The sequence below is a fragment of the Corapipo altera genome, unplaced genomic scaffold (genome assembly GCF_003945725.1).
Source record: "Corapipo altera isolate COAL_440 unplaced genomic scaffold, ASM394572v1 57, whole genome shotgun sequence".
In the NCBI taxonomy this organism is placed as follows: domain Eukaryota; kingdom Metazoa; phylum Chordata; class Aves; order Passeriformes; family Pipridae; genus Corapipo; species Corapipo altera.
Window position 1 is genome coordinate 8,802,827 of NW_020884905.1, and position 14,446 is coordinate 8,817,272.

At 41.9% G+C, this 14,446-nt stretch overlaps 1 protein-coding gene across 17 annotated transcripts in view; it reads right to left on the reverse strand.

Moving 5' to 3' along the window:
• The window catches only part of NFIA (nuclear factor I A), a 413,178-nt gene that overhangs the window by 62,366 nt on the left and 336,366 nt on the right, over window positions 1–14,446 (reverse strand). The window lies entirely within an intron of this gene.

The window sequence follows — 14,446 nt, forward strand, 5'->3', positions numbered from 1 at the left end:
ACAGGGAAGGGCAGGAGACTAAACTAGGAGAGACCCGCACCCTCGCAGCTCAGCCCTCTGAAATCCCTTTGTGATGCTGCAGTGACGTGCAACGATGCCGACAGGTCATCCCAGTCCCAGCACTGCCACACAACGTCAGGATGTTCTGCTCTGATTCTCCGGGGTCTTGCTGTGACTCCCTTTCAGGACAAAGCACGGCTCACCGGCACTCGGGGGTTGAAACTCAGCACACTGGGTTGGTGCGGCTTCATTAATGCTGCCACCAGCAACACAAAAATCCCATATTCCCAGACAGGAACACTGGCTTCTCAAGCATGCTATTTGTTTTAACATCCACTTTTCAGAGTTTTTAGAAAGTTTTAATTTTCTAATCAAATTGGTGCCTACACGTGATTTTTTTACTCCATTTATTAAAAGAATCAGTAAAAGTAGGGTTCTGAAAAAAAAAGCTTATCCTTACATTTTTATGGCATATTGACTTTGTAAGAGTCTACAGGTAGGAGTGATATATCAGGGAGTCCCTATAACTTTACTTAAAGCAAAAGATTAGAAAGTGATCAAAAATTTTTATAGAGGAGAGCAGAAACATAATTTTAAGCCTCTTAAAATTGCCTGGACTGTGAAATCAAGTAATGAACACTAGAAAAGGATCCGTCAGCTGGAATCAAAGCTTAGACTAGTCAGCATTTTCTTCCTAAACCTTATTATGGCAAAGATTTTTCATCTCTGCACTCTGTTCAGCCCAACAAATAAACTGACTTGACCTCCACCTGTTACCCGGTGAAGTCCCCTGTCATCTCTGACTAAACCCTATTCTTTTCCTTCAAAGCCCTCGGCACCACTGAGAAGGTGGGAAGATACAGCTGTGCACTGACTCAAATTGATACCAGTTCATAACCAGACAGCGTTTCACAGTACAAATTACAAGCAACAGAAGAGAGAAAAAAAAAAGAAAAAAAATGTAGTGCCAATGAATTCTGGAAGGGGGCAACATTTTTCATCCCTTTAACAATGAGATTTTCATAAAAAGAAGGTTTCTTTATTTTTTTTTTGTATGTGATATTATGGACTAGCATTTGAGGCAAGAAACATTTTGCTTATGCCATAACAATGAACCTGTGCTAACACCACATAGGAAGGACTGAAGAACATAACGGAAGCTATTTGTGCTGCTTTTATATTTTGTAAGTTGAATGCATTAAACTGCTTCAAAGAGGTTCAGCTCCAATTGCACATAGGTTTCTAGACTTAGGAAAAAGTCACAGCTATATAATGCAACATTGCTAAATAAAAAAAATTAAATATTACGAAACACAGAACAGCAAGATATGTCATAAGGAAACCCGTAAAGCTACACCAGTCATTTCTTCAAATATATCATTGTGGCAAAACCATGTAAGAAGCTTTCTAATACAAAGACATATCAGAAAAAGCCATTTCATATAAAGTTGGACTTCTCTGGGTGATTAATGCTACGTTCAACAAAGGAGACAGTGTCTGTCTAATTACATTAAATACTTATCTTCTAGGGATTGGCAGGGTGTTTCTGCTCAATGTCACTTTTCATGACAATGTAATGATAGATCCGTTTACTTACCAGTGCCATTAGCAAAAATTGTACTGTTTTCTCAACTGCCCTCATATCATGAAAATATTTGATTAACATACTGCAGCTTATCTAATACTTTAAGCAACATATTCTGCATAGTTTTCTCTCTATTAAAAGAACAAGATTACAGCTTGTAAAATTTTTATTGCACTCACACAAAAATAAATGAATAATGTGTGATATAGTTCAAGTATCTTACTAGTTCACAGAAGAGGTTTACTTGATTTAAAATATTAACTTGTATTTAAAATATTAAGATTTGGGGGGAAACAAGCAAACAAACAAAGTCAGTACTCTGAGGCACTACTTCCCATCCAGACTTTAGTTATTATTTCCTTTTCATTTCAGCACATCTTTTGAAACTTTTAATACCTTGGGGAAAAAAAAAAAAAGAAAAAAAAGCTTTCATTCCTTTGCTGAAAAATAGATATGGCCATCTCCCAAGTCTTTAAAATTCACCACATCGTGAACTGACTCTTCGGAGTGCTACTGTGCCAACATCCAGCAAACAATAACTCTCTGGAAGAGTGTACCCAGCCAAGGCAGTTTATATAGTAACAAGATAATTTCATAAACTTATATTGAAGAGCAAGGCTGTGATGTAACATTCTAGCAGTATATATCAGCTACCTGATATTTACTAACAAGGTTAAACTCCTATCTGTTTGTGTCAGCAGTCTTCATAATTCACTTTTTAATGGATGGACAGGAAAAGTCAGCAGTGTATGGCACAGATCATTTTTGAAATAGGACAAGACAGTTTATGGCAGTAGCTATTCCAAAATACGCTCCCTCTTTCCATACCATCACATCAAGTCTATGCTCAGCAACTACAATACTTCAAATCTACTCATAAACATTTTGGGGGGTGGATTTCTATTTCTAAGTAAACAAACTTGAAAAACAAAGAATCCAGAGGAGGAGGTGTCACTGTCAACTGGTACCATGTATAGAGCATCAGTTCTCGGCTCCTTGGGATCATATTCCTGTGCAGGAGAAGGCACATGGGCAGCTGCCTTCCTTCCATGAGGAGTTAAGACATCAACCCCATTTTGTTACAGCTCCTCATGCTGCCACAAAATGGCAGCAAGAATGTACCAAAATTGACTCGTATTAGGCGTAACTCGACACAGCAATGCAGAATTAACCAAAACTGCCTTAAAATCCCTTGCAAGTGACTCTTGCAGTGAGAGGATGACACTGCAGCCAACTGCCACATGTGACTTTCCAAATTAATAATGGATTTAGGATATTCATTCCCTGAGCTGCGAGGGTTCAGGGTGTGCCTGCAATTATCGAGATATAACTCTGACACACATTATCCTTCTTTCAATGTCATTTCCCTTAGTAGCCAACAGATTATCAGCAGCTTTGTGATATTCCAGGTGTCAAAGAAGAATTAAAACCACAACAATTGCACAAACAAAGGGACAAAAGATGGGATACGTGTTTCTGAGCCCTGCATATCAATTTAATATGTGCAGCTGACAATGATGCAAATGTCCTCGGGAGAGAGGCAGCAAGATCCGTGCCCAAACATACACACACCACCGTCAGCAAGATGGCAGGGAACAGAAGCAGTAGGATTCCCAGCCCAGGACACATGCCTCAGCAGGCAAAGCAACCCAACGAAACAATCCTCTGGTTGGGGAGAATTTTGGAAGCACCTGATATGGAAAAGGGCCCTAAACAAGCCAGATGGTACTTTTAGCTGGCAGCAGAAAGTAGGAGACAGCCAAAAACATTACAGCATTTCCCCAAGAGGCCAGCAAATCGATTTTTAACCATTTTTTTTTCGAAGTGACGCTATGAATATAAAAAATAATGTTTCAATGCATTTTTGAATCGCTAATTTTATGAATAATACACTTAAGAAGGCAACAACTGGAAGAGATGAGAAAACAGCGGATTTTGACTTTCCCAGGGTGGTTATATATCTGACATCAGGTTTCTATTCAGTCACTGCCACTGTTTACTTGGAATTAAGTGCCAGTTTTTGTTCAGGGTTTTCCACATAACATTAAAGAGAAAAATCCAGCGAAAGTAGAGAAATAGCATTGTAAAACCACAATAGTACAGCAGTTCACAGGACATGGGAGAAATGCTGTTTGTAAGACTGTTTTGCCCTCTTAAAACCTGTCTCCCCCCCAGATTATTGGGTTTTTTAGATGATCATTTTTTAACAGAGGACAAACAATTCTTTAATACTTATGAGGTCCCATTTCGTCAGGGATTTGCATAAGAAATACAGCTGTTTAGAGAATCTTTTAATTTTTAAAGTCTCCAAATGTCTAGAGTTTGCAATTCTGCCTGGATGACAGGAGTCTTTTCAGGAATCAACTTGATGTCATATGTCAAACCTTCCCTTTGACAGCCAGGAGCAGCTCCTTGCAGAGCACATTTAAGTTATGTGTGGTTGAGCAGTTTTCACTCAAGGAATGGAAAAGAAGGGTGGGTTGTAAGGACTGAAAAGGCAGAGTAAGGCAGAGGAGTCATGAAACAAGTGGGAATGACCATCACCCTTTGATTCAAAGCTGCACCTCACATCTAGGGTTGACCACGTTCCGTGCAAGAGTCAGGATGATGCTTTAATTCTGTTTGCTGTTATTTCAGTTAAGAGTAAAGGCAAGCCCTAAGACAGGGTTAAATCTGGACTACATCCAAAGTGCTTTCTCCTGTTCAGAGCAAGGTAGTGCATTAGCGTGCTGCTTCAAGGATAATACTCCTGGAGACAAACATGGGCTGCTGTAATAAAATACTAAATACAAAAAAAGATAATCCATGCATTTATATTTTCCCAATCTCATTGATTGCAAATCCTTATTTTTTTTTTAAATAGCAGTATTTCCCCTCCTATAGTTGGAACCTAAGACATTGCCTCCAGCCCTTGTCAATATAAAATACTCCTTTTCCAGATTTTTGTTCTTGGAGCTGAGGACTGCAGGCACCACTTCACTTGGCTGGCTTTTGGGGGTTCAAAGACCTGCATGCAAATCCCATTGAGGCAAAAGAAGACTATGCACAAAACGGTAAAACAGCCTATAATTTTCCAGCTAATTTTAGCAACAGGATCTCTTATGTTATGGTTTTTGGCGTATATTACATTAAAAATAACAGTGAGAAGACCAGAAAGGATGATTTCAGCAGGGCTGTGCCAGAGTGGTGGGAGCAAGCAGAGGTGGAGTATGTTAAGGATCACCTGCTCTTCCCTGAGCAAGATACCAGTGGAATCAGAACAGAACTGTGGCCAGTATACATGCCAGATGAAGACACTGCTGAGGTTTAAGTGTCTTTGGAGATGGAAAATGAAAGAATTAAAATATCATCCCTTCTTTAGGCTCTGTGGGGGATCACTGCATTCACTCCGTGAGCTCTGGGGTTAGGGGTCAAAGTCACAGACTTCTAACTCTGGGTGCACAACACAGCTGCTGTCACAGCACACAGACATTCCTGGAGGTGTAAAATGGCTCTGCAGCCACTCAACCAAGTTGTTACCTGAACTAACAGGCTGCTAGATGGATTTTGTGCTTCCCTGTGCTCAGTGACTGCTGTGGTCGAAGTGTTGGGGCAGCACTTACCTTGAAAGAAAGTAAAGAAAGTAACTGGGGAATGATTTATTCACTACTTCTGGCAGTGAAAAAAAAAAACAACAAACCACTACATCAAGCAAAATGATCAGGCAACAGACAAAAGAAGTGGTTCTTCCTTACTCAGCACCATGTAAAATGGAACTCCCTGCCGTGGGATGTTGTAGAGGCCAAAATAAAGAATGGGTTAAAAGCACATCTCTGAAATAAAAGTTCACTGATGGCTGTCAAACACAAAGATGTGAACAGAGCCTCTGGCTCATGAAACTAAGCTCTTTGCTGGCAAAATCTGTGAGGCTGTACTCTGAAAAGCATCACTGCATGCCTGTCCTGCTGTTGTATTCTTCCTGAAGTGCCCACAACTCAGAGACAGTGAGCTGGAATGGGTGAGCCTTCAGTGTGGCTGAGAAGAGCCATTTGTTCCTCTCTGTGGGCAGATCCACAGTTGTAGGCTGGAATGTGCTGAACCTGGCAGTTGAGAAGCAGGAAAATTACTGCAGGTATCCAGTACAATGAAATTAATACATTAAGGAGGATTGCTCCTCACCTTGTGCAGAACCAGGGGCACATCTAAAGTCAGTGTGGCTGACCGTGTGGGAAAGCGAATGGAAAAAAGAGATGCAATCGGGTCTTCTTCTTGGTCCTGTACCACGTTCTGGAAGTGTTCAAGCCAGGTTGGACAAGGCTCTGAGTAACCTGGTCTATTGCAAGGTGTCCCTGCCCATGGCAGGGGGTTGGAATGACATGAGCTTAAAGGTCTCTTCCAACTGTTCTATGATCCTCCCTGTCCCCTAACACCTTTCATTGCACATTTTAACTTTGGGTGAAAATGTTTCCTTTCAAATAAAGCCTGTTTTCTCCTCTAAAGCCAAGATCAAACATGTGCAGGGAGTACAGTAGCTGCACTGTCTGCTATGCAGTGGAGTGATGGTTGTACTGGGAATGTTAATAAACAGTGCCCAGAGCAGAACTTCTGCATAAAAAAAGTGTGTATGTTACATCTCTCCCCCTCTCCCCTGTCTCATGCAGTATTTACACAGCTGTGCTTTGTAAAAAGTGTAGGGGGGGTTTATTATTATTTTTTGGTAATTTATTTACCTAAGATAGCCCAGCATCTGTTTTGTGGTGAGTTTCTTTCACAAAGTTTCACAGTTGCCTTGACTTGATGCAAAAGGAGGTCATGGTCCTTACTCAGTGATCTTAAAACCATTTGTTTCAACCACTTAGCCATTCTATTTGGCTAATTTGTGTTCTGCTCTGTGTTTTTGGTTTGTCCTCTGCTTGGAAATGTGCATCCTTGGGGAACTGATCTGGCTAGGTGAGTATTTTAGTTATCTGTTTTATAAAATGCAGAAGTGCACAGGAATTTGCAATAATATGCATCATTTACTGGCTCTCAATATGTACTGTATATTGGCTCTGAAGATTACTAATATTTTCCAGTTGCCTCAAAAAAGAAAAAAAAAAAGAGTTAAATGGAGTCTTTGCAGTGGGTCCTTTCCCATGACTGCCTACACAGGTGATGAAGACTTTCCTGTGTCCTGAAGAATTAATAAGCCTGAACATTTCTATACCAGCAGCATACCACAGGAGATAAAATATTGCTTCTGCTTCCCAAACACATTAGAAAAAGCAAGTCTGCTGATCTCAACTGCTAAGACAGCACATGAAAGGAATGTAGTCCATTTCCTAACCAAGATCTAATCTATAGAAGAGTTTATAGATCCAAGTCAACATCCTGAATTGGTCCCAGAAGCAAACAAGAAAACCAGTTCAACTTTTGGAATACAGGTACAATACTTTCAGTGTGTTTAATGTCATTTTGCAACTAAGCAGCCCCAAGCTGCACTATCAGATGATCTTCAAGGATATCTGGGTCAGAGGAGACCTGTCTGGAGCTCACAAAGATTCATGTTTGACAGACACTAAATCAGCAAGAAATGCACAGCCACAGTCAACCAGAGGAGCTTCTGTCCTTCGGAGCTCACTCTGGAAAGATGCAGAAAGAGTCTGTTTTTGTCCCAGTACCAAGGAAGGCTATAGTTTTCACTTGGTGTCAAAAGTGAAGCCCAAACTACAACACTGTCTTTGCTTTGTGTGTCCATGTTGGAGACTGCTGTGGACAGAGGCTGAGGACTCCCCCATCCCTGGAAGTGTTCAAGGCCAGGTTAGACGAGACTGGGAGAAACCTGGTCTAGTGGAATATATCCCTGCCCGTAACAGGGGGTTGGAACTGGATGTTTGAGATCCCTTAGAATCCAAACCACTCTGAGATTCTATGACTCTACGTCCAGCAGAATGGGTAGCAGAACACAGCTCTGCCAGCAAAATGTCTGAAGAACTTTTAAGTCCATGGATGAGCAATACAGCACTCCCATTCCAGGAATCCTGTTGTCATCAGGAAGCATTGTTCCAGCCTTTGTCAGAAAATAGTTTTCCATGCATTAAATGTTTCCTATCAATCTGAAAAATTATGCAGGTGATGCTAATTGTGTGTGAAGACAGAAATAGTTCAGGTGATCTTACGTTGTGACACAGGAGATCTGCTTTTAACTCAGTCAGAGAAAACTGTGTATGGGTGATGCTAGGACCAGGCCAGTCAAAAACAACTTTAATTTGATAACTAAAGTAAAATTCTTTCTGTGTTTTTAACTCAGAACTCCTACAGCTCCATAGTCATTTCTAAATGATGCATTTCCTGACATCTGGAACTGGATGTTAGAAGCAAAGCCACAACACTGACTGACCGACCGACTTCTCCGGGACCATACTGAAGGGATGTTTTCCTCAGGGGATTACAGCAAAGCTGAGGCATGTGCTCTAACACTTGCATGGGATTACTAATTTTATTAAAAATGGAAAGTACAGTTTAGACTGAATTTCAGGGCCACGCTTGTTGTGTTGTCCAGCGTCTGGAAAAAAAAAAAAGCCTTGGAGGGATGTGAAAACATCTAGAACTTTTCAGTCTGAACTTTTTCAGTCAATAGTTCTTACCCCACCTCTAACTTCCTTCCATGACTTTGAAGCAGCAATGCCAGCAGCATGGCATGTTGTCACAGGTCTCACGCTACTACATGAATTGCCAAAGAAAAACTGAGCTATTGATCCAGTGGTAATTTGCTGTCAAAGTGATTCTGTCTGTTATGGCAAATCAGCAGTGTTAATCATTTGTCTTGACGAATGCCATGGCAAAAGACTGACAATGCTTAAAGCACCACTATGTACCTGCTGCATTTTTCCTGGCTCCATTAAACTCTTGGTCTTCGCTGGCCTTGACCAATTAGAGTTTAAGATATCCATTAAGGTGCAGTTCTGGAAAAGTTCTGTTTAAAATAAACAACAACTTATATTGGTGAGTAACTCATCAGCTATGCAGCAGCCTGATTCTGATTGCCTGGCAGAGAAACACACACATTTTGTGCAGTATCTGATAAAAGATCTATAATGTGCTAACACAAACCTATCATGTAGCACCTGTGACTAACAGATTGTGATATCAAAGTCTTGATGCCTAAGTGCTCCTGTAAATGCATTAAACTTTTAGCGGCAGGAACTGTAGACTGCCAGTGACAAGGAGCTGATATGGTATTTCAGTAAAAGTTGATAAGTGTTATTGCTCTTAGAAGAAAAGAAAAATCTTATGTTCTTGAAAACCACTGGGCAGCTTGTGTTTTGATGGGATACTGTAATCCAGAGAGCAGGGATATGGGAACACATGGACTCCATGAAAAAAGACATTTCAGAAAAGCTCTGTATTCTACAGCTGCTGGAGTTCCTTGAAGTATGTTCCCATCACACATTTCACTTCAAGCATCTACCTATTCACTTGAAGCCAGATTTTTAGGCAGTTGCATGCACATGGGCCCATGTTTAACTCCATGTACCAGTAATGGAAGCATGAAGTTCCTCCTGAACATGAGGAAGAACTTCTGTATTGTGCAGTGACTGAGCACTGGAACAGATTGCCTAGAGAGGTTGAAAAATCTCCCTCACTGGAGATATTCAAGACTGGACACAATCCTTTACCATGTGCTCTGGGACGACCCTGCTTGAGCAGGGAGATTGGACCAGATGACCCCACTGTGGTCCATTTCAACCTAACCCATTCTGTGTGAAACGTTCCCACTGTCTTAAGATATTAAGTTCAATGGAGGAAAAAAATAGCCCTGGTGCCTGCTGGTAGATGTGCTGAGGTGTGTAATGAAGCTGCTGCACAAGGCAGGTATGATTGGAATGGCTCTGGGAGTGTGCTGCCTGACTTTACACACTGAGAATTGGAGGGCAAGGCAATGTCACATCTGGGAAATACTGAGTAAGTATCATTGGCAGGGATCCTGAGTGTAGACCTCCTCGGGTCTAAGGAAAAGTGATGTTTCCTAGGTTTTGTCTTTCTTCAATAGGTCTATGAGTATCCAAATAGTTTAGTACAAGGAAATTAATAGAGATCATGAAATTCCTGTGTCTAGTAACAATCCAGAGAAAACTGCCCACTATAGCAAGTCACTGCAAAGTAGTGCCAGAGAATTATTTGATACTGAATACTGCAGGTCTGAAGCTGAATGTTTTCCCAGTAAAAGGGGATTATTTTTCTATTCCTTATTTTGTATAATACATGGTTCTCATGTTTTTCATCATATTTTCTGCAGTCAGTTCCTTGAATCATTGGCAGTAATGTAGCACGATCATTGGAAACTTCTCTGGGCTCTGAGTTAGTGCACGGCATCAAGTCCTTTGATGAGTCCATAGACCTTTTGCCTGAAGACAGATCAGACACACTGCATCAGTGATGCTGGGACACACTACACATATTTTATCTTCTAGGCAGTGCCAGGCAACAACTGTGTTTAGGGCATAAAGAATGCATAAAGAACACAATCTAGGATCTCCCTTATACCACTTTCTCTTGAATTTCCAAGATATAATTCCAAACAGACTTCGAAAACAAACTCTTGTGGTCATCTGAGCTCTGCCTGAATGAGTCTTTCTAATGCATACGGCATAAATAAAAAGTTTTTTAGTACATATGAAGAAGTTTTCTTGCATGCTGAGAAGAAAGCCCCTGCCAGATTTAAGAAAAGCATTACTGAAACAAGAGTTTGGACTGGTTGCCTGCATGTGGTTGTTCCACAACCAGCAGTGGGGAGAGGCACGGCACCATTAAGTTAGGGGTCACTGCCACTGCAAGAGAAATACTCCAAAATAAGATCTCAGCTCCTTGGTTGCATAGAAATTCCTCAGAACCTGTTTTCAGACAGACCCATAGATGCTGGCATGAGAACAAGCAGCAGTAGCCCAAGTGGTTTAACGAGCAATCATGAGGCTGACTTTAATAGCATCGTTACTACTGAAGACGTGTCCAGCAGCCTAACGGGAAGCTCTCGAGCTTACTGCAGGTTCCTATAAAATTATCAGTGTCATAAGCCTCTGGAACTGTGATTTTCTCTTTCAGACATTCATTGCAAGTGGTATTACTGATTCCTTAATGTTTTTGCACTGAAAGTCTCATTTGGTTCCTAGAGTTTCCAAGGTGAAGACACATAAAAGCCCAGCAGAGCATGATGGGAGGAGAACAGCCAGGATGGAGTTGAGGCAAGGGGAGGTGGATGACCAGGACATGAACAGCCCCATCAGTCTTTCAGTGGAAGAAGGACTACAGAGTTTCAGCCATTTTGCAAACCAAGCTGGTCAAGACCACAATCAAAGCAGAGCTAATTGTCCCTTCAGGTATCTCAAAGAGGTTCAAGGAGTACAAACATGTACCTTTCCTGAGATTACTGTCCTCTAGGGACTAAACTACCTTGTGGAAACCAAAAGTAGAAGACTTAAGAATACAACTAGAAGATCTAAGTAAAGAAACAAGTAGAAGATCTAAGTAAAGAAACCAACAGGATACTCTGAATTTGCATCTTAAACTTTTTTCCATGCCATGCTGTAGAAACACAATGGGAGCAGAATTGGCAAACACCATCCATATGCTTCACAAAATGACTGACGGAGCACAATGTGAACATTACTTCTGGACTGGATCAAGAGAACGCATTAAAAAAATGCATAAGTGGAATACAGATATACATTAACTCAATCTTCTCTTATTATGGAATTAAAAATTGTATACCTGTAATTATGGCTTACCTCCATTCCAAGCAGAGCTGCCACAGAACTGTACACAGGCCAGCTTTGTGCAGGAGTTCAAAGCCAGTGTGATGTTGCCTTATTTTCTTGCTAACATCATCTTTATCCTCTCTTGCCCTTCTTCTCAGTTAATAAGAGTTATGTACTGAAAGTGCTGAGATAAAGTAATGGTAAGGAGGATACTACAAAAGGTATTTGAAAAGCAGAAGTAATTTACTACATGTCTGCTTTGTTTTACTTCCTAAGCCTTCCTATTGTGAAAGGAAATTCATCTTTTCTGGCAGACTCCAGCCTTTTTAGGCCGGAGAGCTCCCCAGGAGCTTTCGAATGCAGGTAAATGGATGTGAGACTCAAGGAGTACAGTACAAGCAACATGGGATTAATGTTGAGTTTTGCTTTGGCTGTCACATCTGACTTATAAGGAGAGTGCTGCATCCTTGGTTGCAAGAAGTATCTGGATGTAAAAACACAAGGCTGAGTCTTTGCTCATTGCTGTAAGACTGAAATGCCACAAATGGAAAGGTAGTGTTGCTAGTGGGTGAAGTACACAGGATCTACAACCAGGTGGGTGAGGCATGTGGGATCTACGCCCAGCAAAGTTTCCACATAAGACAGACGTCCGGGTGCTCCAAGCAGAGTATGTGAAAGCTCAGAGGAAGGGCTGTGGATGGACAATAGGTGCAGCCTGTATCCTGCACACAGCAGGGACCCAAGAGTAGGCACAGGGGAAGCATCCACTGCCTAATCTAAATAGCACACAGAGTGGTTTTGTCCTCTTCTGTTCTCCTGCCAGTTTGCACATATGTTCTGAGTATACAGCCTGCCCTCCAAAGACCACTTACAGGGGCAATCACAGGGAAGCAAAGCAGGGAGAAAGTATCCAAAAAGGGAATTTGTTCAAGAGAAAAAAATGGAGACAGATGTAGAGCGACTAGTCACGGCTGGCGGTAAATAACCCTCTGCCTGGAGTGCTCTAAGAGGAGTTTACATATTCCATTTCATATTTCCTTTCTAGGAAGTCAAATCTTTGTTTTCCTGGCATTTGTTCTTTTTCCCTTCTGTATACTCTGTAACTGTTTTCTCATTTTTCCTTTCTCTTCTATGTTTTGCTGTCTTTCAAGTGCATTTCTCCTATTTCCCCCTAATTTTCCTGCACTGTCACAGGCAACATCCTTTGCTACCACCTTCTCACAGTCTCTGTGCCATGAGCACACGGATGCTTCACACCTGCTCCTATGTCTGAATCTCCCCTCTTTCTCATGTGCACACCTCAAAATTAAGCAAATGCAACACACAGAGACAGAATATTCATCCTCTCGCTCCCATAAACCTGTCAAGGCATATAGGCCAAGAAGCTATCTCTGCATAAATCTAAATCTCTTGTGAGGAAGCAATCTACTCAGAGGCAATAAAGCCAAAGGATATATTATTATCTTTGGTGTGGATCCTACTGGGCTGGGAAGTTGGCTGCTGGCTCCTCTCTGAACTTTCCTTCCCAGCCAGAGCAGCCATCCCACAGACAAGTCTAAGCTTCCTTTTCTTGGTCTGATTTCCTCTCCTGTTGTTTGGCCAGTAACCCAAAGAACAGGGTTTAATTATGGAGTTTGGAAACCTGGCTTACACTACTCTGCCAGCACAGGTTAAAACTTCAGCCTGTCTTCTGAACCCGCTTCATTCTGCACTGCTGATACCTGTGTTATCCCATGCAGCATAAAATGAATTGCATGGAAGAAATGCCAAGTCAAACAAAAAGATGGGCTTAGTCTTCAAACTTCTACTGTGAATTTCACTGAGAAAAAAACCAAAACACTGAAGCTCAGAGATTATTCCATGTTAAAACTGTGCCACCATTTTGATTGTAGATTAAATAAATGGCAAGGCCTTTTTCTGTAAATAAAGACATCAGAAAGGATAGATCTGAAACAGGTCCAGACTCCAAAGCTCCCTCTCAGAGAGGAACGTCGCGGCAAGTCACTGGGTAATAGGGAATGTTAACATCACTTGTACAGCTTTTAGAGGACCAATTTATTTTCTAGGCAGATGCCCCACTGAAGACTCATAAAACATTTTACACTTCTGGAGATGAAATACTCATGTGAAACACAAAGGGTCACACGTTAGTATCAGACCCAGGTGTGATGTCTGTGCACAGACCACAGCAGGATGTGTCCCTTGGGGGAGCACCTCATGCCAGTGACACACCATCGCTGCCCTGGCATGGAAGGACACTTCAGTACTGTTTTGTCCTTCACCACTGATGAGCTGTGGCTCTTCAGGTAATCTCTCTGTCAGCCGTGCTCTTGCAGTGACCCTGTTTTACAGAGAAGCTGAGGCAATGAATTCAGAGGACAGGCTGCTGGAAAGCCATGGCAGAAGCACTGGTGGGGGGGCTATGTGGATATAGCACAAGGGTGGCTTGGAAGTGCATCCCACATGGGCAGGATAAAGCTCTTTTTCTTCATAGCTGTGACAGTGATAGATGGCTTGGTGAATCTGAGCTATATCGAGTTGGTACCTGGCTAGAGTCCCTGATGCTGCAAGGTGATTGTCTGCCATTTTACAGGCAAGACTAAGCAGAATCTGGGATTTTTCTATAATAAGTGAGGAAGGTCATCAGGAAGGAAGAACCTTCTCTGACTTGTTCTTGCCTTTCTGAGCACCTCAGGAAGTTTGACATGGGTAGCTGCGCTTCTTCACAATGGGCACCCAATGGAGCCAAGGTGGTGGAGGTGCTTCGGAGGTGTAAGGCTTTAGGCACTTCTCTTGCTTAGCTCAGCAGCTCAGTGCCACCATCTAGCCAGGACTTGGATGAGCCAGAGGTAATGACTACATGTGGGGAAAACCACCAGAGGTGACAGCAAAATTAATAGCCAACCTCTGGCTGTTGCACAAATGGAGAACATTTGTCATTAACAAAGAGTACCCCAAACTTTGGAGGGAGCTGTTCCCCCGTCTGACAATGATGTAGAAGCAGTGACCCACTCAGCTTTTAGCCATCTGTGCCTGCACAGGAGGTTGTGATCTCTCCCTTTCACTGTGCACTGAACTTTGGTGTGTGCTTTTGCCGCTCTACGAGCAGACCGGTTTAGTACAAGGTGAAGCTCTGCCTTACATCATC